The sequence below is a fragment of the Bos indicus x Bos taurus genome, chromosome 27, assembly GCF_003369695.1.
Source record: "Bos indicus x Bos taurus breed Angus x Brahman F1 hybrid chromosome 27, Bos_hybrid_MaternalHap_v2.0, whole genome shotgun sequence".
In the NCBI taxonomy this organism is placed as follows: domain Eukaryota; kingdom Metazoa; phylum Chordata; class Mammalia; order Artiodactyla; family Bovidae; genus Bos; species Bos indicus x Bos taurus.
Genome location: NC_040102.1, coordinates 38,830,416 through 38,856,300, shown reverse-complemented (window position 1 = coordinate 38,856,300; position 25,885 = coordinate 38,830,416). Strand labels below are relative to the sequence as shown.

The 25,885-nt window shown below is 50.3% G+C and overlaps 1 protein-coding gene across 3 annotated transcripts in view; it reads left to right on the top strand.

The window, feature by feature from the left end:
• The first annotated feature begins 1,935 nt into the window (after window positions 1-1,935).
• LRRC3B (leucine rich repeat containing 3B) overlaps window positions 1,936-25,885 on the top strand; it is a 95,250-nt gene continuing 71,300 nt past the window's right edge. Inside the window, exon 1 of one of the 3 annotated variants that reach the window (XM_027529978.1) lies at window positions 1,936-2,084. The gene's annotated coding sequence lies outside the window, so the exon portion shown is untranslated. Of the gene's footprint in view, window positions 2,085-2,507; window positions 2,758-25,885 lie in introns of those variants that run through there. The other 2 variants (XM_027529982.1, XM_027529983.1) reach the window with 2 other exon arrangements.

Here is a 25,885-nt window from a genome sequence, read left to right as displayed (position 1 = left end):
TTTTTTTCCCCTCAATTTCCTACACATTTATGGACCCTTTTCATAGTGCAGCCCTGATCTGGGGTATCTGTCCTATAGTTGATAGAAAGTGAGGGCAGAAAATAAAGGATTATTTAATATATCCCTAAGCCACAGAGCACAAACTCTCTCGGCGATGAAATACTGCTCAGTTTGAAGATGCATCCAGAATAAGAGAGCCACACTGGAAATGAGGAAATCTTGGCAGGCTTCCAACAGACTTGACACGGGTCATGAAATGATAAAAAATTGTCTGGTCCTTCTCACCTGGAATGGGTTTGCTCTAGGTGTTAGCGCTGGGAATGTACCTCTCACCCTATGCAGCTGTGCAACAGCTTGGTTTTCTTTGCCTTTGGAAATTCTGCAGACAGAGGTGGGGTGATCAGTGAGAGAAGATTATTTAGAAACAAGACTGAAGTACACAGTTGTACATTTCTAGCTCAGAGAGGTGTGAGTTTAACTGTCTGTGTCTTCTGTCTCATCCAAACTCTTACAGATTTGATTACTGAGTCCTTGTGATTCTACAGACACTGAGATTTAGCTGCTTGAAGGAGAAATCGACCTTCCACTGGTTAAGCTTTCCTTGAGAACCCTACCGGTTAGATACAACACATTGATGGATGTTGCAGTGGAGAAAGAAAAATTAACAATACTCACAGGTGAATGAAGCCATAGAAATCTATAAACAAATCTATAAATATGCAGATCCTGCAAGTGAGTGGCAAATGCAACGGTGACAGCAAAGAGAAGGGAAGATTAATTCTGCCTGGGGTGAGAGTGAGGATAGGCTATAAAAGAAGGTGCTGTCTGTAGACCCTGGGGAGGCCAGGTCCTCTGGCCCAATTTTTTATTTTTTCCTTTTGGTATAGACCTGATAAATAATTCACATCATGAAACAATACCGTTATGAAAATCAGTACGTAATTCGCTTTCATCTTACACACACTTTCTTAAGGGACTTACAGACTCCATTTCGGCTGCACATACATGCACAGTCCTCCCCGGGAGAGGAAGGAAAAATTAATTTTCTAACACCTTCTGCTTTGGGAAACTGATTGGAATGGCTGGGGGGAAGGGCTCTGAGCCCAAAACTTTGGGCTTCCGGAACTGCAGGGGGCCTTTCCAGGGTCTTATCTTGGAGTCTTGAGTTGGGGGCGGGGTGGTATCCACTTAATCACCCTCCGGCAAAATAGCCGAGCGCGATACTCTGCACCAGTGGACCATCATCTGTCGAAAGGATTACAAGCATCCTCCTTTCTTCCCATTTAGAGGTTTATCCACCCATATCCCCACGTTGTGTTGCTCCGGCCAGCTAAATTCGGTTCTGATCTCGAGAGTTAGAAAAAACAGAGGAGAAAGGATTGGGCCGTAGCAAGCTGAGAGTGGAGCTATGCCAGGAGGTGTGAGAGAGGGGGGCGAGGGCGGCGCGCCGAGCGAGCGCTCGCGCCCCAGCTCCGCGGCTCCTGCGGCGATCGCTCAGCCCCCGCCCCCTCGCTCCCTCGCGGACCCCCGCCCGGGAGGCGGGAGGGCAGCGCCCGCGCCGCCGAGGCTGGGCTCGGGCTGTCGCGCTCGTCCCCTGCTGCTCTTGCCGTCCCCAGCCGCCGCCTCCTCCTCCTACTCCCTCCTCCCCGGCCCGGCTTTGGAGGCGATTCCCCTCTAGCGACCGAGCCGATCGCTTCTGGGCGGGCGGCGCTTTGTCTGCTCCCTCCAGCGAGGCTCCGGGCCCGGCGCCGGGTCTGCAGCGACCGCCGCTGCAGCCGGAGCCCGGCGGCGCCTTCTCGCGCCCCCGGGGGCCGCGCCCTCTCCCCGCCGAGGCGCCGGGGGACGGCGGCCCAGCCACTCACCGCCCGCGTCCCGCGCACCAACGCCGCCGCCGCCGCCGCCGCCGCCGCGGGAGAACCGGCCCAGCCGGCCGGCCAGGTTCGAGGCAGGCAGCCCGGCGGGCAGTCGGGCGGGGACGGCGGCTGCTGCGGGTCTGGCAGCGCGCACGCCGCCCCGCAGACGCACCCAACGCCTCCGTGCGCTGAGAGGATGGAGCAGCCGCCCCGGCCGCGGACTGGCGCAAGGTAAGGTGCAGCCGCCTGTTGCTTTTCGCCCAGCGCCGCGTTGGCCCCTCTGCCCGGGTACCTAGGCCGTCCCTCCCCGGAACCCGTAGAGAAGAACCATCATCACCCCATTTCTGAGCCGTGTCCAACCCCCAGGCTCCCTGGCGCAGATCCTTGGAGAGACCCCCTTCCTGGCGAGTGGCGGGAGAGGTGGGGGCGGGGGCTGTCGACCCTCTTTGCTCGCGTGCCGCTGGCTGCAGTGCCACAGTCTGCAAACTTTTGTGCCCCCTCGCTGCGCGGCGCTCAGCCAGTGCGTGCAAGTTGCACATCTAGTTCTCGCTTGCGCCCTTCCCCCCATCCCCCCCCCCCGCCCCCCTCCCCGCCTCGCCGGAGGCATCTGTCTATTTCTCTGTGTGTTCTTGCCAGTCGACTTTTCGCTCCCTGCAGAGGGGCGAGGGTCTGGGACCCAGCGGTGCTCATCCTGCCTGTAGGGGTTGAGTAGGAGCCAAGAGGGTGAATAGAACTGGTGGGACGTGGCGGGGAGGCTGCCCCCTCCCCTCGCCCCGGGGCTCCGTCCGGCGCGGCGGGAGTCGGTCGGTTCTCCCGTGTGCCACCCCCAACTCGGTCATGAAACCCTCGGAGTGGTTTGCGGCTGTGCGCCGTGGGAAGGCAAGTGCAGATCCGGGTGGGTGAAGTAAGTGGTTTGGGGGGGCAAAGGTGGCCGGCGGGGTGTTGTGGGGGGCGGTGGGAGGAAGCTGAAGGTGGAGACGGATCGGGTTGAGGGGAGACCCAAAAGCTCCGCTCAAGTGGGCGAGGGGCCGGCTCCCCAGCCGTCTTCTGGGAATCTGAGTGTGGAGGGCACCGACTGGGTGTGTAAATACGGCTGGGGGAGGGGGCGGGTACCCGGGGAAGCGCCGGGGGGCCGACCCCAGCCGCCGAATGCTGGGCCCGGGGTGGGGGGCGTGGGAAGGCCGGCTTCTGGATGCCTGGACTGGGGCGATCTCCGTCTCCGGGTGGAACAGACCGTGTCCGTTGGCGTCTTGGGCGGTGACTGAGTGGTCGGGGGACGCTTTCCCAGCTCCAGGAGGACCCCGCGTCCCCTCTTCCCCAGCACCCGCGGCTGCACCTTTCCCCTTCCGCAGCCTGGCGGGCCGGCCCACGCCCACCCTCCAGCCCGGCGCCCGGGAGTTCGGGGTGTTTCCGCAGCCGCGGGGTGGGAAGGGGATTCCGGGACTCAGGGGGGAGGCTTGTGCGCTGCTTGGGGAGTGTCCCCGGAGCCTGGGCTTGGAGACCCGGATCCCAGGCTGTGGGAGGACGGCGCAGGGGCCGCAGCTGCAGCGCCAGCCCCCTCCCCCGCCTCCCGCACCACCCCCCTGGGCGGAGCGAGCGACCCGGGGAGCCCCGAGCCCCCCGGGCGGCTCCGGAGCGCTGCTCCCGGAGGGGATGCGGCGAAAGGCGGGGCGCGGGGCGAGGGGGTGCGGGCCTCAGGGGAGGGGAGGCCTGGCTCCCAGACCCGGGGCCCCGGGCAGAGGGAACTCGGTCCACCTCTCTGCCCCCAGGTAGACCCTCTGGGCTGTTTCAGACGTCTTGGCAGATGCGGGAAGGAGAGCCCCTCTCCTCCTTGGCACCCCAGCAGTCTGGTGGGGAAGGCCATTGGGAGGGGGGGTCCCTAGAGTGCTGTGAAGAAGAAAGGGGAGCCCCCCTCACCCCGCGGCCCCGCGGAGGCCGGCGGGGAACTCGCTAGGCTGTCAAAGGCCTGGCAGCTCCTGGTTTAACCCTTCCTCTCTGAGGAGTGCACGCCCCTCTCAAAGTGGCGCCTTTGGCTGAGACTCCGGTCCGGGTCGCTTCCTCCCGGCTGCAGAGAAGAGGGGTTTGAACGTTGCCTGGATCTAGAGCGCCTGAAACCCTCGGGTAGTCCCTGCGCAGCTCTCCACGTGCAGGCTCGGAGGGGGACCCCTGTCTCGTCCCTGCGGTTCCCCTGCAGAGATCTCTGGATCCGAGCTGGGAGAAAGCAGAGCTCCGCGCAGACCCCTCTTTTGGGCCCCAGGCTTTGCAGACCCTTCTGGAAGAGACATCGACTGGCCCGGACTCAGGGAGGAGTCCTGAGTTGGGTCATTCCCCTCCATCCAGATTCCCCCGCGGCCGCGCGCTCCCTGCCTCCCGAAGGCAAGCTCCAGAGCCCCAGGCAGCTGTCGTGGGGCGGCGAGGGGGTGCCCTGGGACGAGGCTGGGGTGCAGCTTCTGAGCGCCAAGGCCACACCCCACAGTCCCGCTTTGGTCTCTTCAGAATTCCCCGGCTCTCCAGGTAGGATCCTAGAATTAAGTCCCTCGCTCAAGCTCACCATTGAGCTTTTGACTCCCAGGGCCTGCTTCTCTCTGGATGCTTATGGCCTGGTTTGGGTTCTGCTCACTTGCTTTGCTTGTAGAAAGAGACTGAACGTGTCCTTGGGCAACTCTTTTGAAATTGTTCCTTTGGTTGCTGTGGGTCTTGTGGCGGGCAGGCTTTTTCTAGGTGCAGGAGAGTGGGGCTACCCTCCCTAGGTGCCGGGTCGGTGGAGCCCTCAGACTTCAGTAGTTGCGGCGCCGGGCGCAGTTTTTCCCTGGCGTGTGGAATCCTCCCGGACCAGGGAGAGGACCTGTGTCCCCCATGTTGGCAGCCAGATTCTCAACCCCTGGACCGCCAGGAAAGTCCCCTTGGCAACTGCTGACGGAGGACTTAAAATTCGCACCAAGGTGCTTGTGCAGGTTGCTGGGGAGTTCTTCTGAGGGGCCAGGTAGCAGGGACGGTGGTTCACACTGGCCTTTACCCTGTGCCAGGCTCTGATGGTTTCCTGGGCACAACCCTGCTCACAACCCTGCAGGAGAGTTATTTTGAAAACTAAGTGGTGGAGAAAGTAATCGGTTTGCTCTTTGTCACCCAGCCAGTAAGTGGCGGGCGGGTTAGTCTTGGGTGGAGGACAGTTGGTGTGTCCCTGCTTTGAACCCCACTTGCCCCCAAAGACCCTTTGGCCACAGGACGTGGGTGAGGCCCTAGTTTTCTACTGCAACCCAGGGCTGTGTTGGCAGCTCCATGCTGGCCTGTGAGGCTCCTGGGGCTGTGACACTGATTGGTCCCTTGGGGCTCACCTCGGCAGGGTGGGATCCTGGCACTGGAAGCAGATTTAGGGAATTGGCCACCGGCACTGGACTTCTTTTCTGATTCTTTTGGAGAGTGTGCGTGGTAAGTCGCTCAGTCGTGTCTGCCTCTTCGCGACCCCATGGACTGTAGCCCGCCCGGCTCCTCTGCCCATGGCATTCTCCAGGCAGGAATACTGGAGTGGGTGGCCATGCCCTCCTCCATGGATCTTCCAGACCCAGGGATCGAACCCATGTCTCTTATGTCTCCTGCATGGACAGGCAGGTTCTTTACCACTAGCGCCACCTGGGAAGCCCCTTTGTAAAAGTGAGGAGATATGGGAGCGGGGATATGAGTGTGAGCAGGGTCTGCTCTAGAGACAGAAATTGTAGGCACTGGATTGCGAGGGCCTTCTCAGATCTGTCCCTCCCAGCCCAGAGGTGGAAGGATATTCCCTGATGAAGGTCATTTTTGTGTGTTTCTAGCACTGCTAGTACTAGAACCACTGTCTTCTGACCCTTGGTTGAAATAGCCCATGTTGATGCACGCATGCATTGGGTTCACTGCGGTTGTTTCTCAGCATCTTAAAATTAATCTGTGAAAAATTGATTAGGGAAAAACTTTATTAAAAAAGTAGAGCTCTTTGCTAATTTGGCATAAATGCCTCCATCTGCACAACCAGAAAAAAGCTGCTATTGTAGAGTGGTTAAACCACCACAAACGTATGTCTTTTGCCAAAAATTGCAGTAGACCGTTTATAAGTCTTCTGGTAAAAGACTAACTATGCAGCCTTTTCAATAATTCTAAAGAAAATTAAAGGCATTCTCAGCCATTTTAGCCAGGTCCTTCTGTCCAATGGAGTGGATCTGTCTTCCCCCACCCGCAGATATTCGTGAAAATAAGAGAAAATGTCGGACTTCAGAGGGAAAGATCCTTTTGCATTCTATGATGCGGTTTGGTATTATTTCTCCCGGATTTCTGATCATTGGTTTCTGATTTCTGATCCTAAACTTTAGGCTGCTGTCAACTTGAGGCAAAAACCACATCTTTCTGGCGGACATACTTGGGTCTCAGAAATAGACATACTTGGGGCTCAGAAAAGGGAAATTATTCTTTGCCACGTCTCACTCACTGAGCCCCTTTAACAAAGGGGACTTTCTCTAGCAGTTTGGGCATTCCTTATGCCCCTCAGTGTTCTTGTAGGACAGAATTCTGATTCCTAAGAACATCCCCTGTCTTCTCCCCTGCAGCTACAGTATCAAGATGCTCTTCCCCTGGAGCTGAATCAACAAAAAGTAAACAGAGAGGAAATTGGGAAAGCCTGTTTCTCAGACTCACACTGAGGCGGGGGAGGTAAGAGTTGCAGGCAGATGGTGGAGATTTGGTGCCTTTTATGTCCCCTAGAACAAGCTTTTCACCCCTGTTGCTGTGACAAGCCAGGATGGAGGCCCTTAGGCAGCAAGGACACCCACGTGGGGGTGAGGCAGGGGTGGGGGAGGTGGAAAGAGGCTTGGGTGACAGAGGGCTTTGGTGGGCCCTGCCCGATGCTGTCCTTCCTGCCTCCCCTTCTGCCCACCTCCTCAGTCTGCCCTTACGGCAGGGCTGACTGATCTGAATCCCAGAGTCCGCGGTTATCTCAAGGGAAGCATTCACTTTCTAGAAAGTTCATTAGAAACGCATATTGTTTTTACTATAAGGAGGGAAAAGTGTGTCCTGATGCCCCAGTCCGCAGGGAGTGCCCTGAACCTCAAATCATCCCAGAAGGGTGATCTTCTGAGGGAGGGGCCGCTGCTTTAGCTGGATTCCCGCAGCGTTGGAGCAGTGGCATTGAAATCAGGCGCGACAGCCTCCCAGAGAAGGGGTCTCTCTCAGGAACCACAGGAGGAAGACACTGCTCGCCCCTGGGCGGACATCCTGGTTTCCAGTTCCTAGCTTTTCAGGCGTGCCAGGGGAGTTCCTTGTCTCCTTGTCCCTCGTATGTGGTCCGTATCCCCTCTGCTGACTCACACACTCACTGCCCGAGGCCCACACAGCGCTTCTACGGGGACAATTCATTGGGGGTATATTTATCTTAAACCATATAAACACAAGTTTGTTGACAGAATAACTATTATTATTGAGCAACATGCTCTGGGAAGAGGTTATGAAACACATGAAACTTTTTTATTTGGAACACAATGAATAATATTGTTATACAATACATAGTAAGAATTAAAATTCTCAGTTTTGGTGAGATAGTTAAAAATAAGAGAACCAAGAACCACAGCATCTGAATTTGACCTGTTTTTATTAACAAGAGAATCCGAATAATAAGGATCTGTGGAATTTGAAGGTGATGACAGGGGGAAAATAAGGAAAAGAAAATATAGCCAAGTAGAACCTGAGAAGCTATTTCTTCATTGGCTTTATTTTAAATAAAAATATAATATCTTAATCTAGATTTAAATAATCCACAGGATTTATCTTCAGATTGTAGCTATGACGAGGTTTATTCCACAAGTGGTTGGGAACCATAATGACAGCTCTTAGATCTGACATACTGGTATATACCCATCTGTGCTTTGTAAAAACTTGGTGAATTAATGCATCACAGCATGACATATGAAATGGCCATTTGAGGTAAGAATGAAGTCTGCAACCTTCTCCAGACCTGACAAGTTTGGACCATATTTTCCCAAAGTGAGTAAGTTAAGGGTAAGGACTGTATAATATTTAAAAAAAATTTTTAAATATGAATTAAGTATTGAAAAGGGCTTTCCAGGTGTTGCCAGTGGTAAAGAACCCACCTGCCAATGCAGGAGACTTAAGAGATGCAGGTTCGATCCCTGGGTTGGGAAGATCCCCTGGAGGAGGGCATGGCAACCCACTCAGTATTCTTGCTTGGAGACTCCCATGGACAGAAGAGCCTGGTGGGCTACAGTCCATAGGGTTGCACAGAGTTGGACATGACTGAAGTGACTTAGCATGCATGCATGCATGTACAGAAAAAGAACCACTCTGATAAAGACTTTTTTCTTTTGGAGGATAAATTAACAGCTGTTATAAAATTTATGGTTTCAATTTCTCCTAAACTCTCTGAGCTGCTTTTTATGTTAATACTTGTCCAGGGACAGGTTTTGAAAAAAGGATTTGAGACAGTGTTTGAAAAAGGATTTGTGCCTTTTAGTAGAAGTAAAATGGAGACAAATATAAAAAATAAAAATATATAATATTGTGAGTCACTCTTAAGCATGGAGTGACAAAATTTAGATTGATTCCTTCTTTCTTTCTTTTTTCCTGCCTTCTTTCCCTCTTCTTCTTTTCTTTAGATCATTGATAGACTTTTCAGTCTGCATATAAGTCAGTCCCTTGCTGGGGGAGATGGCTGTTTCAGGACACAAATTTCCCCTAGTGGGAGGAGGGAGAAGGCACAGGGCCCTTGTATATTTGTCCAGAGCTAAAGCACAAAGATCTTAAGTCACACTGACTTCTCGAGTCTGCCCTCCGTCCTGATCGAGAAAAGCAGTGCTTGTATAGGCCTGCATACAGAGGGCTCACCCGGGTAGCAGTGACTAAGCAGGATCCTTTCTGTGGCTACACTGGGAATTTATGCTCTGAGAGGAATCCCGGTCCCAGCTTGCTGACCTTCCCTAGACATCTGGTCATGAGGGATTATCAAGCAGGAATGCTTGCCATCCTTTCTACAGAGTACATTTAAGCTTGGATTGTCAGAGTAATAGCATCTCCTGCCGTGGACTGTTTCGGAGTCATTTATTTGGGTGGGCAGTCTGTTTTTTAGTTGCTTCTCAAAAGCACTTCCTATCAACAGAATGAATACCCCGCCCCAGTGAAAGATAGTATGAGACCCTTGGTGCACAAAGCACCTGCTACAAAACCTGTGGAAAAGGGAAGGCTGAGAGCCCGCCGGGTCAGGAGGCCCAGGAGACAGGTCCGGGAGAAGCAGTGGAGGTGGGGGTAGGGGAAAACGGGGTGGGGGGGCAAGCGTCAGCGGAAATGGGCCACCCAAAGGAAGAGGGCCCAGCGATCAGCAGCGGAAGATGAACAGATACTTGGTTTAAGCCAAACCCGACAGATAAAGAAAGGCATAAAAATAAGAGGAGGTGAAGAAAGCTGATGGGAATGCTCAAGGCCTGCAGGGGAGGTGTGCGAGCTGTCGGGTGCACCTGTGTAATTCCTCAAGGTCTGGATCAACTCAGTGGCAGGCTGAGACCTCACCTAAAGGGCAGGATTTCTTTCCCACGTCCTCTGTCCTTGGCGAAGGTGGCTTCTGCAACACCAGGCCAAAGCCTCTTAATCTTATCTATGCCATGGTGCCCTTTGGCGGTCTGACAAGTTTAGGGACCCTGGAACGATGCGTTTCAATGTACACATTGCAATGCGTAAGATTATAACACAAATCTTATTGAGACCATTTTACATTCTACATAAACCACTGTGACCTACGAGCGTCAGTGTAACAAGATCGGACATAGACCAATAATTGGGTGAGCGTGATGCAGCCTTGGGTAACTGCAGGCCTGAACCACGATAGGAAAACATCCCATTTGTATGTTTGGGTGACAGCGTCGCTGGTACCCGTACTCCGTCTAAAGTTTGTGGCCTGCATTTATAATAGAATGAAATGCTCCGTTGTAGCTTGTTGTTGGGAAGCACATTCATGACTGTTGTCATATTCAAGTTCATGGATTCTTGGAATTCTGTTGATAGACGCCTTGGAGAGGTCTGTGGCTAGAGTGACCACAGACGATCAGGTACTTTCAAGAATGAAAGGGAGCCTAGTTGTTGCTGTACAAAGTGGGTGTGAATTGGGATGGGCCTGGGCAAATGGTAACGGAAGGTCCCTCCTCTGCTATTCACCACTTCCCTGGTGGCTCAGATGGTAAAGCGTCTACCTGCAATGTGGGGAACCCGGGTTTGATCCCTGGGTCAGGAAGATCCCCTGGAGAAGGAAATGGCAACCTACTCCAGTATTCTTGCCTGGAAAATCACATGGACAGAGGAGCTTGGTGGGCTACAGTCCGTGGGGTCACGAAGAGTTGGACACGACTGAGCGGCTTCACTTTCTTTTCTTTCTTGCAGCTGCCATCACCTCCCCGAGGTCTCTCTCCCCAGATCAGTTTTCCCTTCTCTGGCCCAAGGGATTGTCATTATCTGCCCTATTCCCAGGGGTCATGGTGGTGGCTACTGATGGGCTTTGGGAAGTGGAGAACAACTCTAGCTGAAAGAAGCCATGAGGCAGGCCGCAGCCATGCTGGAGGAAGCCTTTGTAAGGACTGGACAATGGGCTTCCTTGGAATAGCTGCAGCCTCTGGGTCCTGGCTGGGTGAACGCTGGCCTGCATTTCAGTTCCCGATTGCTGCCTTGGCCAGATGTCCTGAAGCCTTGGCCAATTTCACCTGAAGCGAGGCTGAATTATTAGACTACGGTGCAATTCAGCAGAAGGTTTCACCTTCTCCAACAATCTTTTTTTTTTTTTTTCCCAAAGCAGAGCTGGCACAATGGCTTTGCAAGGTTCACTTCCTGTCCCTGCCCATCCTACTTACCAGGAAATGGCCTCAGTGCAGGCAGGTGGAGGGAGGCCCCGTGGGAAGAGCCCAGGACCTGGAGAGTCCTTAGACTGGATCATAAGACCTCGAGTGAGGGAGGTGGACCGAGGTCACAGCATGTTCCCTGAGCAGATGGCTCGGGTTGTCCTGTGCTGGGGGAAGTGGCAGCAGGTCCCTGCTTCTGGAGATTGCCTTGTGTCTGTCTGTTCCAGCTGGTGAAGTGGAACCAGCTAGGTAGAAAAAAAAAGACTCTTCTAAGAAAGCCTTTGACTCTGTAGGGGGTACGCAGCATCTCAGAAACATCGTCTTTATGTGCACGTAGAGTATTCGACCGGGAGCCAGGCAGCTTGGTTCTAGGTCCAGCTCTGGACCTTACCAGCTCGGGGTCTTTGGGCTGGCTAAGACAATTGCCTTCTGCTCTCCTTCCTTGGTGAGAGGGTGTTTGGAAGCCAGCTGGTTTCTAAAGCCCCTTCCAGCACTGTGGTCTGCAGTGGCATTGTTTCGTTTATACTCTCCAGACCAGGCTCCCTCTGTAAGATGGTTCAGGCTCACTGCTTTGCGCTGCCTTCCTTAGATAGCACAGATCCAGCAGTGACAGCTGGAGACTCCCCACCACCCCGAGGGGCTGCGACTTGAGTGAGGGGATGGAGGAGAGGAAGCCGGCAGGCACAGGGATGGAGTCGGGAAGGAGCGGGATGGTTGATAGCTTTCCTAGCAAGAGTCATCGCTCAGGAGAGACAGAGGAGGAGCTCCTGAAGTGTGGACGGTGTGCTCATCTGCGTCTGACCCTCCATAACGGTGGAGTCATGTCCCTCCCCGCTGAAAACGATTCAGGCGCTCCTGGTTGCCTCTAGAAGAAGTGGGTCCTTATGATGCTTTAGTGGGTCCTTCCTCACCTGCCTGTGTCTTCAGCGGGCATTTTCCACTTCTGCACCCTGAGGCATTCAAGCTGGTGTGCTCGTACTATTTAGTACTAGCTAGTAAGTGTGTTAGGCTTCACACCTCTTCTCTCAAGCTCTGCACTGGGTGGGCTCATACGGCAGCTTGCCGTCAGCTGTGGTCAGCCGTCTACACCCCAGAAACTGACTGACGTTCTGAAGCAGGGCAGTCTGCCCAGAGAGTCTACTGTTAAAAATGACGCTCACACCACAGCCCCTGCCCCCACCCGAAGACTGCAGTTCCTGCCACGAAAACGCCTCCATCTGCTCTTACCAACTCCTGACAGCTCATCTGTCTTTCCTTCTCTCTTGCTTTCCCTTCTTCTTTCCCTCCCTTCCTCCTGCCTAAGGGTCCATTCAATCCACCTTCTCATCCAGACGTCGCCAGACTCCATTCTCTTGCCTCTTCTGCCACTTAGCGGTTGGGTCAGAGAATCTGGGAGGCTCTCCTAACTTTTAACACACCTCAGTTTTCTCTATATCAAATGGGTATAACTGGTTGTCGTGGGGCTAAAGTGAGTTAGTATGTATAAGGCACTTTGAATAGTCTCTGATGCATGGTAAGTCTTCCATTTTAGTATTGATCACCACATTGGGGATTGCTTACTCTGTACCCAGAACTGAATAGTGCATGTATGGTCCAGTAAAAAAGCACAAGAAAATGTCGAAGAGACTTAAACAAAGCCTGATTAGCTCTCCCAGGCATATCAGAATGGACTTTACGGAGCCAGGGGCATTTGCAGCGAATCCAAAAAAGACATGATAAAAGCCCGTGTAACTGGCAAGACAGCTGGTGGCCTCTCAGGAGAAGGAGGGTCCCATGACCAGAGGCGCAGAAGAGAAGAGCAGCACAGTGTGTGAGGCTTTGTGCGGCTGAGCGTGAGCCAGTGGGAGGAGTGGGGCTTTGGTCACACCTGGCTTATGGGCGGAGTGCCCCGCGGCCTCCTCTTAGCCCTGCCGTCCTCCTGCCCGCAGCAGCACAGGTCTAAGCTTTGGATTTCCCCCCAAAAGTCAGACATCTGGATTCACATGCAAAAGCTCCTGATGTTTAATGGTAGAACTAATTCAATTTTAAAAAATAAGCAAAATAAACAAAGCAAAGCATATCCAGAGGCTGTATCCAATTTCCTGTAAGAGACGGGGATCCCCAATCTGTGTCCCCATAAGGTTGCAGTCGAACACGGGACCCCATTTTGAATGTGGTTCTGACCGTCGCATCCCTGGTGGCTCAGCTGGTAAAGACTCTGCCATCAGTGCAGCTGGTAAAGTCTCTGCCATCAGTGCAGCTGGTAAAGACTCTGCCATCAGCGCAGGAGACCTAGGTGCAATTCCTGGGTCAGGAAGATCCCCTGGAAAGGGAATGGCAATTCACTCCAGTATTCATGCCTGGAAAGTTCCACGACAGAGGAGCCTGGGGGGCTCTAGTCCATGGGGTTGCAAGGAGTCCGACACGACTGAGGGGCTAACACTGACAGTCGCTATGAGGCCACAGGTGAGAGACCCTCAAGGTCTTGGAGCTCTGGTTTTCTGCCACGTGGCTCTGCTGTTTCTTGTCCTACCGGCCTTGGGGTGAGGAACCTTTTGGACTACGGAGATAAAAGCCCTTGCAAAGTGCCAGACATGGGTTAGAATTGGGCCTGGGGCCCTGTGTGCTGTGGGCAGAGCCCCGCCTTCAGTGCCCCCCAAGCCTGATCCCATCTCATTCATCCAGAGCTTCCTGGGTATCCTCACCTGCCTTTTTAATTTTAACGATCGATGGGGGAAGAGAAATGGAGGGGTGTTTTTTCTCCTTCATTCTGTTAAAAACTTCGCAAGGAGCTTGACATGCCATTTGGAAAGGCTGGATGTCACAGATCCAGCTGAGAGCTATTCATTGCTTCTGCTTGGATTCAGGATTGTGGGGAAGAGGGGGCACGCAGCCTCCACGCCGTGTGTGGTGCCTCTTCCTTCGAGGTGCAGTCAGCCCTGTGAGGTGTTAGTTGGGGTCATGTCAGGATCTGCACTTCCATTTGTGCAGTTTCCTCTCTTTGGAGTCCTTTCCATTCCAGGTTGGCTTTGACCACGCAGGCTTTTACAGAAATGATCATACCTTAAGAGGAGAGTAGAATTATTTCTAGCTGAGGGAGCTTGGTGGATGCTGGCTTCTGTACAGTAGAGGGGTGGACAGGCCCCCAGCCTACCTCATCAGGCCTGGTGAAAAGCATTCTGTCACTTCAGCTTTGTGAAAACTGGCTTTCCTGGTGGTCCCAGATGGTAAAGGGTCTGCCTGCAATGCAGAAGCCCCAGGTTCTATCCCTGGGTCAGGAAGATCGCCTGGAGGAGGGCACAGCAGCCCACTCCAGTATTCTTGCCTGGAGAATTCCATGGACAGAGGAACCTGGTGGGCTACACTCCATGGACTCACAAAGAGTCAGATATGACTGAGCAACTAACACTTTCTTTTCAGGCTGATTACAATGCCTTGAATCCTGTTGTTACTCTGATTTTGTGTTATCTATATTCATTTCGTGGCATTTCCTAATTGAACTTGATCAGGAGACACTTCAGAGTTACAGGCGGGCCTTGAAGTCGGGACAGCTGTCTCTGAAAATTGCATCAGAGCTAGATTCTGGCCCCACTGCAGAACACTGCCACCTCCGCTCCAGGATCTGACCTGAGCCTTGGTTTGCCTCAGTCTCCTCCAAGCGCTGAGCCACCTGGGCCCTCAGGACTGAGGTGTCTGATGTTACTGTGGCCCCCGCCCCCTATCGGTGCTTCTTCCTCACCAACCTCTGCAGGAGCCAAACTGCAGAGAAGCCAAGGGCTTACTCTTCTGAGGTGGATACGAAACACTTGCATGTGTGCGTGCATGCTAGGTTGCTTCAGTGTGTCTGACTCTTTGTGACCCCATGGACTGCAACCTGCCAGGCTCCTCTGTCCATGGGATTTTCCAGGTAGGAATATTGGAGTGGGTTGCCATTTCTTCCTCCAGGGGATCTTCCCCACCCAGGGGTTGAACCCGCATCTCTTACATCTCCTGCGTTGGCAAGCAGGTTCTTTACCACTAGCGCCACCTGGGAAGCCCTATGAAACACTTCAGTTCAGTTCAGTCGCTTAGTCGTGTCCGACCCCATGAATCGCAGCACACCAGGCCTCCCTGTCCATCACCAACTCCCGGAGTTCACTCAGACTCACGTCCATCGAGTCGGTGATGCCATCCAGCCATCTCATCCTCTGTTGTCCCCTTCTCCACCCGCCCCCAATCCCTCCCAGCATCAGAGTCTTTTCCAACGAGTCAACTCTTTGCATGAGGTGGCCAAAGTACTGGAGTTTCAGCTTTAGCATCATTCCTTCCAAAGAAATCCCAGGGCTGATCTCCTTCAGAATGGACTGGTTGGATCTCCTTGCAGTCCAAGGGACTCTCAAGAGTCTTCTCCAACACCACAGTTCAAAAGCATCAATTCTTCAGTGCTCAGCCTTCTTCACAGTCCAACTCCCACATCCATACATGACCACAGGAAAAACCATAGCCTTGACTAGACGGACCTGTGTTGGCAATGAAACACTTAGGTCTATAGAAATTAACATTATGGGTCAAATAGCATATTTACTGTGAAGGAGGTGTTGGAGCCGCAACCTCTAATGTGATGTTGTTTGGAGATGGGACCTCTGGGCAGTGATTAGGGTTGCAAGAGGTCAGGATGATGGGGCCAGACAGTGAGAGTTCCCTTCCTCTCTTTCCACGGACATACACCCAGGAAGGGCCACGCGAGCATACAGGAAGAACAGGGTCTTCTGTGACCCAAGGAGAGGGCCCTCACCAGACACTGCCCATGCTGGCACCTGATCTTGGAGTTCCAGTCGCTAAAACTGAGAGAAACAAAATTCCCATTGCACCTAGTCTATGGTATTCTGTTATGGCAGCCTGAGATGACTAATACAGGAGGTTGCTATAGATTAGCCTGGTACCTAGCCACCTTGTGAAACATCTCTGGGAAAAGATGTGCCTTTTTTATGGCATGATATCTCATGCTCACTGCCAGCTTGGCACTTAGTAGGCACTCAGTAACTTCTTGTCAAATGAAAGAATGAATGAACACTAATGAACGGAGTGGGAAACGTTCAGTTGATAAACGAACATTTGGAAAACAGTTCATTTGAGTGTTGGAAATTTCCTGCAGTCGTGGTTTTGGAGATGAAGGAAAAATAATTCTTGTAGAGAAGAAGCTGTGAGTAGTCTGAGTTTTTTCCTCGTTCACCCCACATAAGGTCTCCTGGACCGATTCTCCATAAGAAAATGCTGAGTTAAGCTGCTGACCTAGAGTACATCATGAGAAACGCTGGACTGGAAGAAACACAAGCTGGAATCAAGATTGCTGGGAGAAATATCACTAACCTCAGATATGCAGATGACACCACCCTTATGGCAGAAAGTGAAGAGGAACTCAAAAGCCTCTTGATGAAAGTGAAAGTAGAGAGTGAAAAAGTTGGCTCAACATTCAGAAAATGAAGATCATGGCATCTGGTCCCACCACTTCATGGGAAATAGATGGGGAAACAGTGTCAGACTTTATTTTTCTGGGCTCCAAACTCACTACAGATGGTGACTGCAGCCATGAAATTAAAAGACGCTTACTCCTTGGAAGGAAAGTTATAACCAACCTAGATAGCATATTCAAAAGCTGAGACATTACTTTGCCAACAAAGGTTCGTCTAGTCAAGGCTATGGTTTTTCCTGTGGTCATGTATGGATGTGAGAGTTGGACTGTGAAGAAGGCTGAGCGCTGAAGAATTGATGCTTTTGAACTGTGGTGTTGGAGAAGACTCTTGAGAGTCCCTTGGGCTGCAAGGAGATCCAACCAGTCCATTCTGAAGGAGATCAGCCCTGGGATTTCTTTGGAAGGAATGATGCTGAAGCTGAAACTCCAGCTGAAGCTGAAACTCCAGTACTTTGGCCACCTCACTCGAAGAGTTGACTCGTTGGAAAAGACTCTGATGCTGGGAGGGACTGGGGGCAGGAGGAGAAGGGGACGACAGAGGATGAGATGGCTGGATGGCATCACTGACTCGATGGACGTGAGTCTGAGTGAACTCTGGGAGTTGGTGATGGACAGGGAGGCCTGGCGTGCTGCAATTCATGGGGTACGAAGAGTCGGACACGACTGAGCGACTGATCTGATCTGATCTGGTCTGAAGCTGCTGACCTACCAACACATTATTACCTTTAGTTTAGTCAAGTAACAAAGAAAAATCATTTCTTTATAAGAGAATCTTAGGACCTCAAAATTGGAAAGGACTTCCAAGGTCCTTTTTTACTTTAAATGCCCAGTGGGCAGGTTGTCATAGAAGGATGTGATTTTTTTCTGAGAACACGGTGGCTCTTGGGGTCTTTCTTGTTCCTCCGAGAGATTCCCTCAGACGCTAGGAGGACTTTGCTCCACGGCTTTTGCCATTTGAGCATGGAGATGCTATTTCCTCAAGATGCTCTTCATCTTTATTCATATCTGGGTGCAGATGAGTTCACGATGTGTGGGTGTGGGATTTGAAGAGTCTGACGTGCTTAGGTAACAGTTGGCGTGTCATTGTGTAATGAAGAGTATGTATTGACAATGTTAAATTGTGGGCTGAATCTTGTTTTTGGTGCTTAAAAAAAAAATGAAGAATAAAATTTCTAAAAGCAACAATGTTGTTTTTAAGCCAGGGGTGTTTCTGAATGTTGGGACAACAGCGCTGAGAAATGTGGGCTTCCAGCAGGCATCACTTTCTTCTGCCCAGCCTGGTTTTACTGTGGAAGCCTCACTCCACTTTCTTTTTAATTGGAAGGTGCTGTACTGCTTCTAAATATACATTCATGTTGTACTCAACCCATGAAGGGAAGTAGCTTCAGAAATAACAGGTAAAATTTTAATGTGCTTTTCATATTGAGGGTGGAAGAGCCAGCTGGTTTCTAAGAACAATTAATGGCGTTTTACTGAATTACTAGGAGGTTACTGTTTGCTCCACAGGCTCCAAAATCTCTCAGTCATCGTCAGCTTCCAGGGCTTTCTCAGGTGAAGCTGTGCACCATGGCTTCTGTAAACAGCCACGTGCCTTTCTCTACCTTTGCTGTGTGCTGGCAAGAATAGAGACTGAAACACAGAGAGACTTTCTGCTACTCAATTGTGGGCTGAGAAGGCAGTGTGAGGGTGATCCTGATGGGCGCTGGGTAACCCTGTGGATTCTACCAGATGCAGGTGCCCTGAGTTAAAAACACGTGGGTATTTGGAGTCCTGTACGGCTTGGGTGAATTCTGGGAGATGGTGATGGACAGGGAGGCCTGGCGTGCTGCGATTCATGGGGTCGCAAAGAGTCGGACACGACTGAGAGACTGAACTGAACTGAAGGCTTGGGTAAGGGGGTTTTAACTTTTTTTCCTGCTATGTATTCTTTTGGCAGTCTAGTGAAATCTATGTACACTTACTATTTTTTTTTTACATTTTATTTTGTTTAAATAAAATTTAAAATATTAATGTTAAAATTAATACTTTTATTTGTTTAAATAAAATACAAAAAAAGTCAAAACATAAAAGGTATGTAGAATTACTAAGAACAAAAAAAATACAGAAACACACTGATTTTCACAGAACTTACAACCTTATGCATGGTGCCCAATCTGTCACCGTATTTTAAAAATGACTTTAAATAACACACTTTAGTTAGCTTAACCATCAGATGTGTTTGAATGTGCCTGGTAAAGACTTGTAGCTGACTCACCCATCATATTTCAAAAAACAATGCTAACTTACAAAGAGTTACAACTTCTCATTTTTGCAAAACTCTAACAAATAATTTAAATAGCTGATTTCTTCCCATGTGTCCATGAAGGACAAGCAAGTGTAGACAGGTAAGACCATAAAGCATGTTCCATGTCTGGATCGCCAGGTGGAGAAAGCACCTCATCCCAATGACCAGATTAGAGATTGACCAGGAGTTGCCTCTGTGTTATGAGGTGCTGCTGTGCATGTGTGCGTGCTGAGTTGCTTCAGTCGTGTCCAACTCTTTGTAGCCCTGTGGAGTGTTGCCTGCTAGGCTCCTCTGTCCATGGCATTCTCCAGGCGAGAAAACTGGAATGTGTCTGGGGATTGGGGGCCCGGGGCGGTCCAGGAGGCGGGTGATGCATGGCCTGGCCCAGCAAAAAAAAAAAAACAAAACTGGAATGTGTCATCATGCTCTTCTCCAGGGGATCTTTCCGACCCAGGGATCTAACCCGCATCTCGTAAGTCTCCTGCACTGGCAGGAGGGTTCTTTCCACTAGCGCCACCCGGGAAGCCCATGAGGTGCTATAGTCAGGAAGAATTAACTACCATAAAGTTATGACGTGCATAAATCATATTTCAGGATTTCTGAAATAATTGTGTTGTTATGAGAAAGAAAAAAGCTGTGATTTTTATTGCTGATATCATAGGTCCTGATAATAGTAATGTAGTTTGTTGCTTGCCTTGAAATTTGAAGTGAGGTGAAGTGAAAGTCACTCAGTCGTGTCCGACTTTTTATGACCCATGGACTGTACACTCTATGGAATTCTCCAGGCCAGAATACTGGAGTGGGTAGCTGTTCCCTTCTCCAGGGGATCTTCCCAACCTAGGGATCGAACCCAGGTCTCCCACACTGCAGGCAGATTCTTTACCAGGTGAGCTATTAGGGAAGCCCTGAAATTTGAAGGACATGCTGAATTTCAGCTGCTAATCAGTGGAGGAAAAAAAAAAACCAGAAAAGACCTTCCACCATTGTGGATCCCTTTTATTCTAGCCATGGCTGTAATGTTGAGGAGTGGTGGATGGACCCTGAGTGAGAACCCTCTGCTCAAGGTGTGAGTAAGCACCTGGTAACAAACAACGCAGTTTTCGGGGGGATGAGACCTGTTAGAAGGAATTTTTAAAAGAATGTCATTTTCTGTTTGGTAGTTTATTTAGCAAACATGCCAGAGTTTAAGCTAAGGAGCGGCTGGTTTTGTACCGGGTCCCTTTGAAGAGAGACACCATTGATTTTATTTAAAATACTGTTGGGTCTTCTTTGACAGCTAGCAGTATAATATTTGGAAAATTCTTATCAATGCTAGTTCTTGAACTATTTGGGCTGGTTTGAAATAAGCCAAAGTCGCTTGAAAGGAATGCTGCTGGAGGTAGAGGGTGCTCACGGTGTGTAGACACCAGACTGGGAGTTGAAAACCCCAAGGCTTCTTTTCAGAAGGGACTTGTCAGCTACCCTGGAGGCTGCTCCGTCATGGGTGGAGGTGGGGTAGAGGCGAGATCCAGAAAAGACTGAGTTTCCAAAATGGTAGCATCTTTGGATTCAGTCTGTGGTCCTCTGGAATGACAACTTTATACACGCATTTCTGTCTATAGAGTAATGTTCCAAGATGGTTTAAAAATATTCAGTGACAACATTCGGGGTCAAGGTTTACATAATCTTGACTGCACTGAACTGTCCAATATGAACATAATGCTAGCTACTTACTTAATTTCAGCTTCCCAGTAGCTACACTCCACATCTAAAAACAAAACGGTGAAATTAATTGTAATAACTTATTTTACTTAAACCCAATATCTCCAAAATTATCATTTAAACATAAAACCAAATTAAAACGTATTAAATATTTTTCACACCGAGTGTTTGAAATTTCATGTGTATTTTATACCCCGCAGCCCATTGCATTTTGGACACTGAATTTTCATCAGACTTATTTGACCTACATTTACATTTCATAAAATGTACTGTTGAAAATCGGATTTGCGTATCCAAGTTGTTTCAAATATACCTAAACATCTTCCAATAACTGAATGAGTGTTAGTTTTTGCATTTTGAATAAATCACAATTAAAATTCAGCCTTTGGCTTCTTGGTCTTGCCATTTTGAGCGCTGGAAGCTGGTTACCATATTAAATGGTGCAGGTCCAGATTATACGGAGTGCCGTTGGAGAGGGGTCCCTAGACACAGAGCCCACAGGGAAAACTCGGTGGGAAAATTACAGAGAGAGCTTTGTCCTTCCGATTCTTTGTTCTTTCTGTGAATCCGTTCTATTTGTCTTTTTCTTAATCCAGTATTTTTCCAAAAGCTCCTGATCGTTTTTCTAGGACCTCTCTTGTAACCAAAAGAGACTACTGGTCACCTACATCTGGGGACAACCCGCACCTGTACCCTCGGCTTCCTAGGAGGAATGTTCGGGGTGGGGCAGGTGCCAGGAAGCTCACACCTCTGCCTCAGGGTCTCAAGACTGAGAGTCTAGTTCCTGACTCTCCACCCCGATGCCTATGTCTGTCAAGGTACCTCTGATTCTGATTCTGAGAAATTGGGCAGAGCCCAGGAAACTGCATTTTTATCAAGTCTTCCTCGCTCTCCCTACCTTCGCCCACCAAGTGATTCAGAACAGCTTTGTCTGAGAACTGCTGACCTTAGCATCCTTCCCACCACTGTGTTCTTTTTGCTGGTGGTTCGGAGCTGTGCTCTGAGGACCCTCTTCCTCAGGAGCCCTTGTGTCTCCTTAAACTGGAGAGTTGTAGGCCCTGCTCCAAACCAGCTAAATCAGAATATTTGAAAGTGTGGCACTAGGAGTCTGCATTCTGAACAAGCTCCCCAAGTCATCCTTATGCCTACGAAAGCTTGTACAGACCCTCCTGCCTAGAAATATGGAATTCTTCAATTCCAGCTCTTCTCACTCAGCCTTTCCCCTCATGTCTGACCTTTAGAAACACATATCCCATTTTTATTCCACCTCCCCTGTCTTAGGGTTATTTCACAAATATGCGTTTGTTCCAGGCACTGAGGAAAGAAAAATACAAACCATGAGATCCTGTCTTTGACAGTAGAGAGCCTGCAGAACATGGAGGGGAGAGACAGATCTGTGGAAAACTGAGGTCACAGAGGAAGGCAGGTGGAATGCTGTATAAATGTGCTGGACTCCAGGGAGAAGAGTCATGCGTGTGCACCTGGGCTTTGAGTTGATGAGGATGGCTTCAAAAGGGCTTCAGGACCTGTTACCAACCAGGGTTCTTGGCCTCCTCGATCAATAAAAATTGATCAGAAGCCAGACAAGAAAATCAGGCAAGGCTTTATGGGGATCCCCGCTGCATAGAGGGGATGAAAACAAGTAACAGGATTCGTTTGCTCACTCCCTGACGAGGATGAGCAGTTCCTTCTACAGGGTGAGAGCAGGGGTGGATCCAAGGATCGGGCTGGAGGGGTGACTTAGGTGGTTTGACCATCCTTGGGTGGTATTGAGTACAGGGGGCAATATGCAGCACCCTGCTTTCGTTCCTGTCCCCAGCTCTTCACAAGTGGCACTTGGGTTCTTGGTCTCTGTGTATCTTGTTGTCCATAATTTGCCCCAACTGCATGCAAGCAATTGTTTTTAATCCCTGATAGTTCCTTTGTATTTTGTTGCTGGAGGAGACGTTTGTCCAGGTGCGAGCACTGCAGCAAAGGGTCCCAGGTCCCGGGTCCCAGCCTGGCTCAGACTCAGAGTTAATTGAGGAAAGCTACCATTGGGGGGTTTTCCATCAGATGGAGGAGGGGGGCACCCTGATGACTTAGTATGAATTAGAAAGTGGGAAGGGGAGCTGGGCCATCGCAAATGACGCAGCCTAATGCATTCATCTCAGAAATCAGGCCTCATGGAGTCCTGGGAGAAGCTCAGCATGCAGATGTCCACAAGGGCACAGGAGAGAGCAGAGGAAAGCCACTGCACAGGGCCCAGGGAGGGAGCCAGTGAGACCTCCAGAAAGCACAGCGCCTCCTGGTGATGGGCCCGAAGTTGCTCTAGGTCAGCAGGGCTCGGAGGAGGAATTGGGAGGTGAGGGAAGCAAGGGCCATTGGAGCCTGGAAGGACGAACTGGAGCCCCTGCCCATGCGAGAAGCTGGAGGAGCTGAACACGCACACTCAGAACCATGGGCCACCTCCACGCTCAGCACCGGGGGAGCCACCGCCTGGGAGCGGCCATGGGGCCATCCAGTCTGATGCCATGGCTTCACTTCTGCTGCCAGGGTTCACATGGATTTCTGCCGAGGCCAGTCTTCACTTGCACCCCCAGGCTAGGGAACTCCGGAGAACATGGGCAAATGAAGCAAAGTCAACACAACACAAAACCAGTGCAGCTGGCTTAGGACACCTGTGTGGGGTGGCTCCATGGAGGAAGGGGTGGGTGGTGAGTGGGATGTCCAGCCTCAGTCAATCAGTTCAGTTGCTCAGTCGTGTCTGACTCTTTGCGACCCCATGGACTGCAGCATGCCAGGCCTCCCTGTCCATCACCAACTCCTGGAGCTTACTCAAACTCATGTCCATTGAGTCGGTGATGCCATCCAACCATCTCATCCTCTGTCGTCCCCTTCTCCTCCTGCCTTCAATCTTTCCCAGCATCAGAGTCTTTTCAAATGAGTTAGTTCTTTGCATCAGGTGGCCAAAGTATTGGAGTTTCAGCTTCAGCATCAGTCCTTCCAATGAATATTCAGGACTGATTTCATTTAGGATGGATTGCTTCGATCTCCTTGCAGTCCAAGGGACTCTCAGGAGTCTTCTCCAAACCACAGTTCAAAAGCAGCAGCTTTGTTTATAGTCCAGCTCTCACACCCATACATGACCACTGGAAAAACCATAGCTTTGACTAGATGGACCTTTGTTGGCAAAGTAATGTCTCTGCTTTTTAATATACTGTTTAGGTTGGTCATAACTTTTCTTCCAAGAAGCAAATGTCTTTTCATGGCTGCAGTCACCATCTGCAGTGATTTTGGAGCCCCCCAAAAATAAAGTCTCTCACTGTTTCCATTGTTTCCCCATCTATTTGCCATGAAGCAATGGGACTGGATACCATGATCTTAGTTCTCAAGGCCCTGCTAAATTCATGAGGACTTTACCTCTGGGTAGCAACGGCTCATACATTGCAGGAGTAGCATGATAAATGAATGTTCTTTAAGAAAATAACTCAGGCAGTGGTTCTCAAACTTTCTGGCATCAGAAACCTTTTGGACTCTCAACTCTGATGGAGGATCTCAAAGAAGTTTTGTTTACATGGATTATGTTGCCCATATTTACTGAATACTGTAAATTAGAAATTAAAACCAAGAAATTTTAGAAATGGTTACTAATGCATTAAAACTAACAACAATAAGCACATTATATATTAGTGTTAAAAACAATTTTTTATGAAAAAGAATTTATTTTCCAAAACAAAAATTCAGCGAGGAGAGTGGTTTCATTTTAGGTTTCTGCACACCATGTGAATATCTGGTTCTTCCACTTGCTCCCGGTTCACTGCTATGAGAGCCCATGGCAGAGAGCCTTGGGAAAACCCCACAATCCACTTGTGACAGATGAAGAGCAGAAAAGATGGATCATGTCTGTAGTGTCCTGTCTATAGTATTATGGAAACAGTCTCCATCATATCTACAAGTCAGGTCACGTCTGCAGTAGTATGGAGAGTCTCAGCCCCCTTCATCCCTGGGAAGGGTCCTGAGGGGGCCCATGGACCACACACCCACTGGTGAGCAGGCAGTGTGACCAGGATACTCCGAAAGAGACCTTGTAACAGTGTGTAGGGAGGTGAGGGCCTGCCTCAATGGGTATCAGTGGGGATGAGAAGAGGGGTACTGGGGAGAGAGGCTAAGGAGACAGATGCCACAGAATGAACCAGCTTATGTGGGGATGAAGGAGGGGAGAGGCCTCTGAGGGTGTCCTGGATCAGTGGAGATCCACTAGCCGCTGGTACCTAGCCCTGAGCCAGCCAGGCCTCTAGTTCACAGGGTCATAGAAGACAGGAGAAAGGAAGTGGCCGACCCAGCCCTGTTGTCTGCAGGTCTAAAGCTGCCTTCTGTAGTCTGATTAAGACTTCCCTGGGGCTTAGTGGTAAAGAATCCACCTACCTATGAGGAGATGTGGTTTCAACCCCTGGGGCAGGAAGATCCCCTGGAGAAGGGAATGGCAACCCACTCCAGTATTCTTCCCTGGAAAATCCCATGGACAGAGGAGCCTGGCGGGCTACGGTCTATGGGGTCACAAGAGTCGGACATGACTTAACGAGTAAACAGCAACAAATATTAATAGTATAATTATACACTAAGGGGAACTCCCCAGGTCTGTAGGTGCCTAAGAGGAACTAAAAAGCCTCTTGATGAAAGTGAAAGAGGAGAGTGAAAAAGTTGGCTTAAAGCTCAACATTCAGAAAACTAAGATCATGGCATCTAGTCCCATCACTTCATGGTAAATAGATGGGGAAAGAGTGGAAACAGTGTCAGACTTTATTTTTTTGGGCTCCAAAATCACTACCAACAAAGGTTCGTCTAGTCAAGGCTATAGTTTTTCCAGTGGTCATGTATGGATGTGAGAGTTGGACTGTGAAGAAAGCTGAGTGCTGAAGAATTGATGCTTTTGAACTGTGGTGTTGGAGAAGACTCTTGAGAGTGCCTTGGACTGCATGGAGATCCAATCAGTCCATCCTAAAGGAGATCAGTCCTGGGTGTTCATTGGAAGGACTGATGCTGAGGCTGAAACTCCAATACTTTGGCCACCTCATGTGAAGAGTTGACTCATTGGAAAAGACTCTGATGCTGGGAGGGATTGGGGGCAGGAGGAGAAGGGGACGACAGAGGATGAGATGGCTGGATGGCATCACCGACTCGATGGACATGAGTTTGAGTGAACTCCAGGAGTTGGGGATGGACAGGGAGGCCTGGCATGCTGCGATTCATGGGGTCGCAGAGTTGGACATGACTGAGCGACTGAACTGAACTGAACTGAACTGAATTATACACTGGCAGGGATATTAGATGGGCAGAGATCCTGAAAGTGTTCCAGGTTGGTTGTGTGGTTCATGGAAACAGGGTTACAGGGAGAGATGGTTGTTTGGTGAATAACAAACACACTGGGGAGGAGGGGAGGTTTGGCGAATGCCCTTCTCTCTGGGGCACAGTGGTGGTGAAAGGTGTTCAGGAGGCATGCAGGAAGCAGGGACATGATTTTACATAACATAAGTATGCATGTGTATACGTGTGTTGTATACATATATATAAATATGGTTTTATGTGTGTATATGGTATGTGTGTAGGTGGTTTTACATGTAAATAGCTATGTAGACTTGGCATGGGGATTTCCAGAAGGGTAGAATGAACTGACCTGGGCATCTGAATTTGTGGATGAAGGTCCTGATTCACCAGCAACTCCCAGTGTGGCGCTGGACAGCCCACAAGCATGTGTGGATCTCAGTCTCCTTGTCTGGGA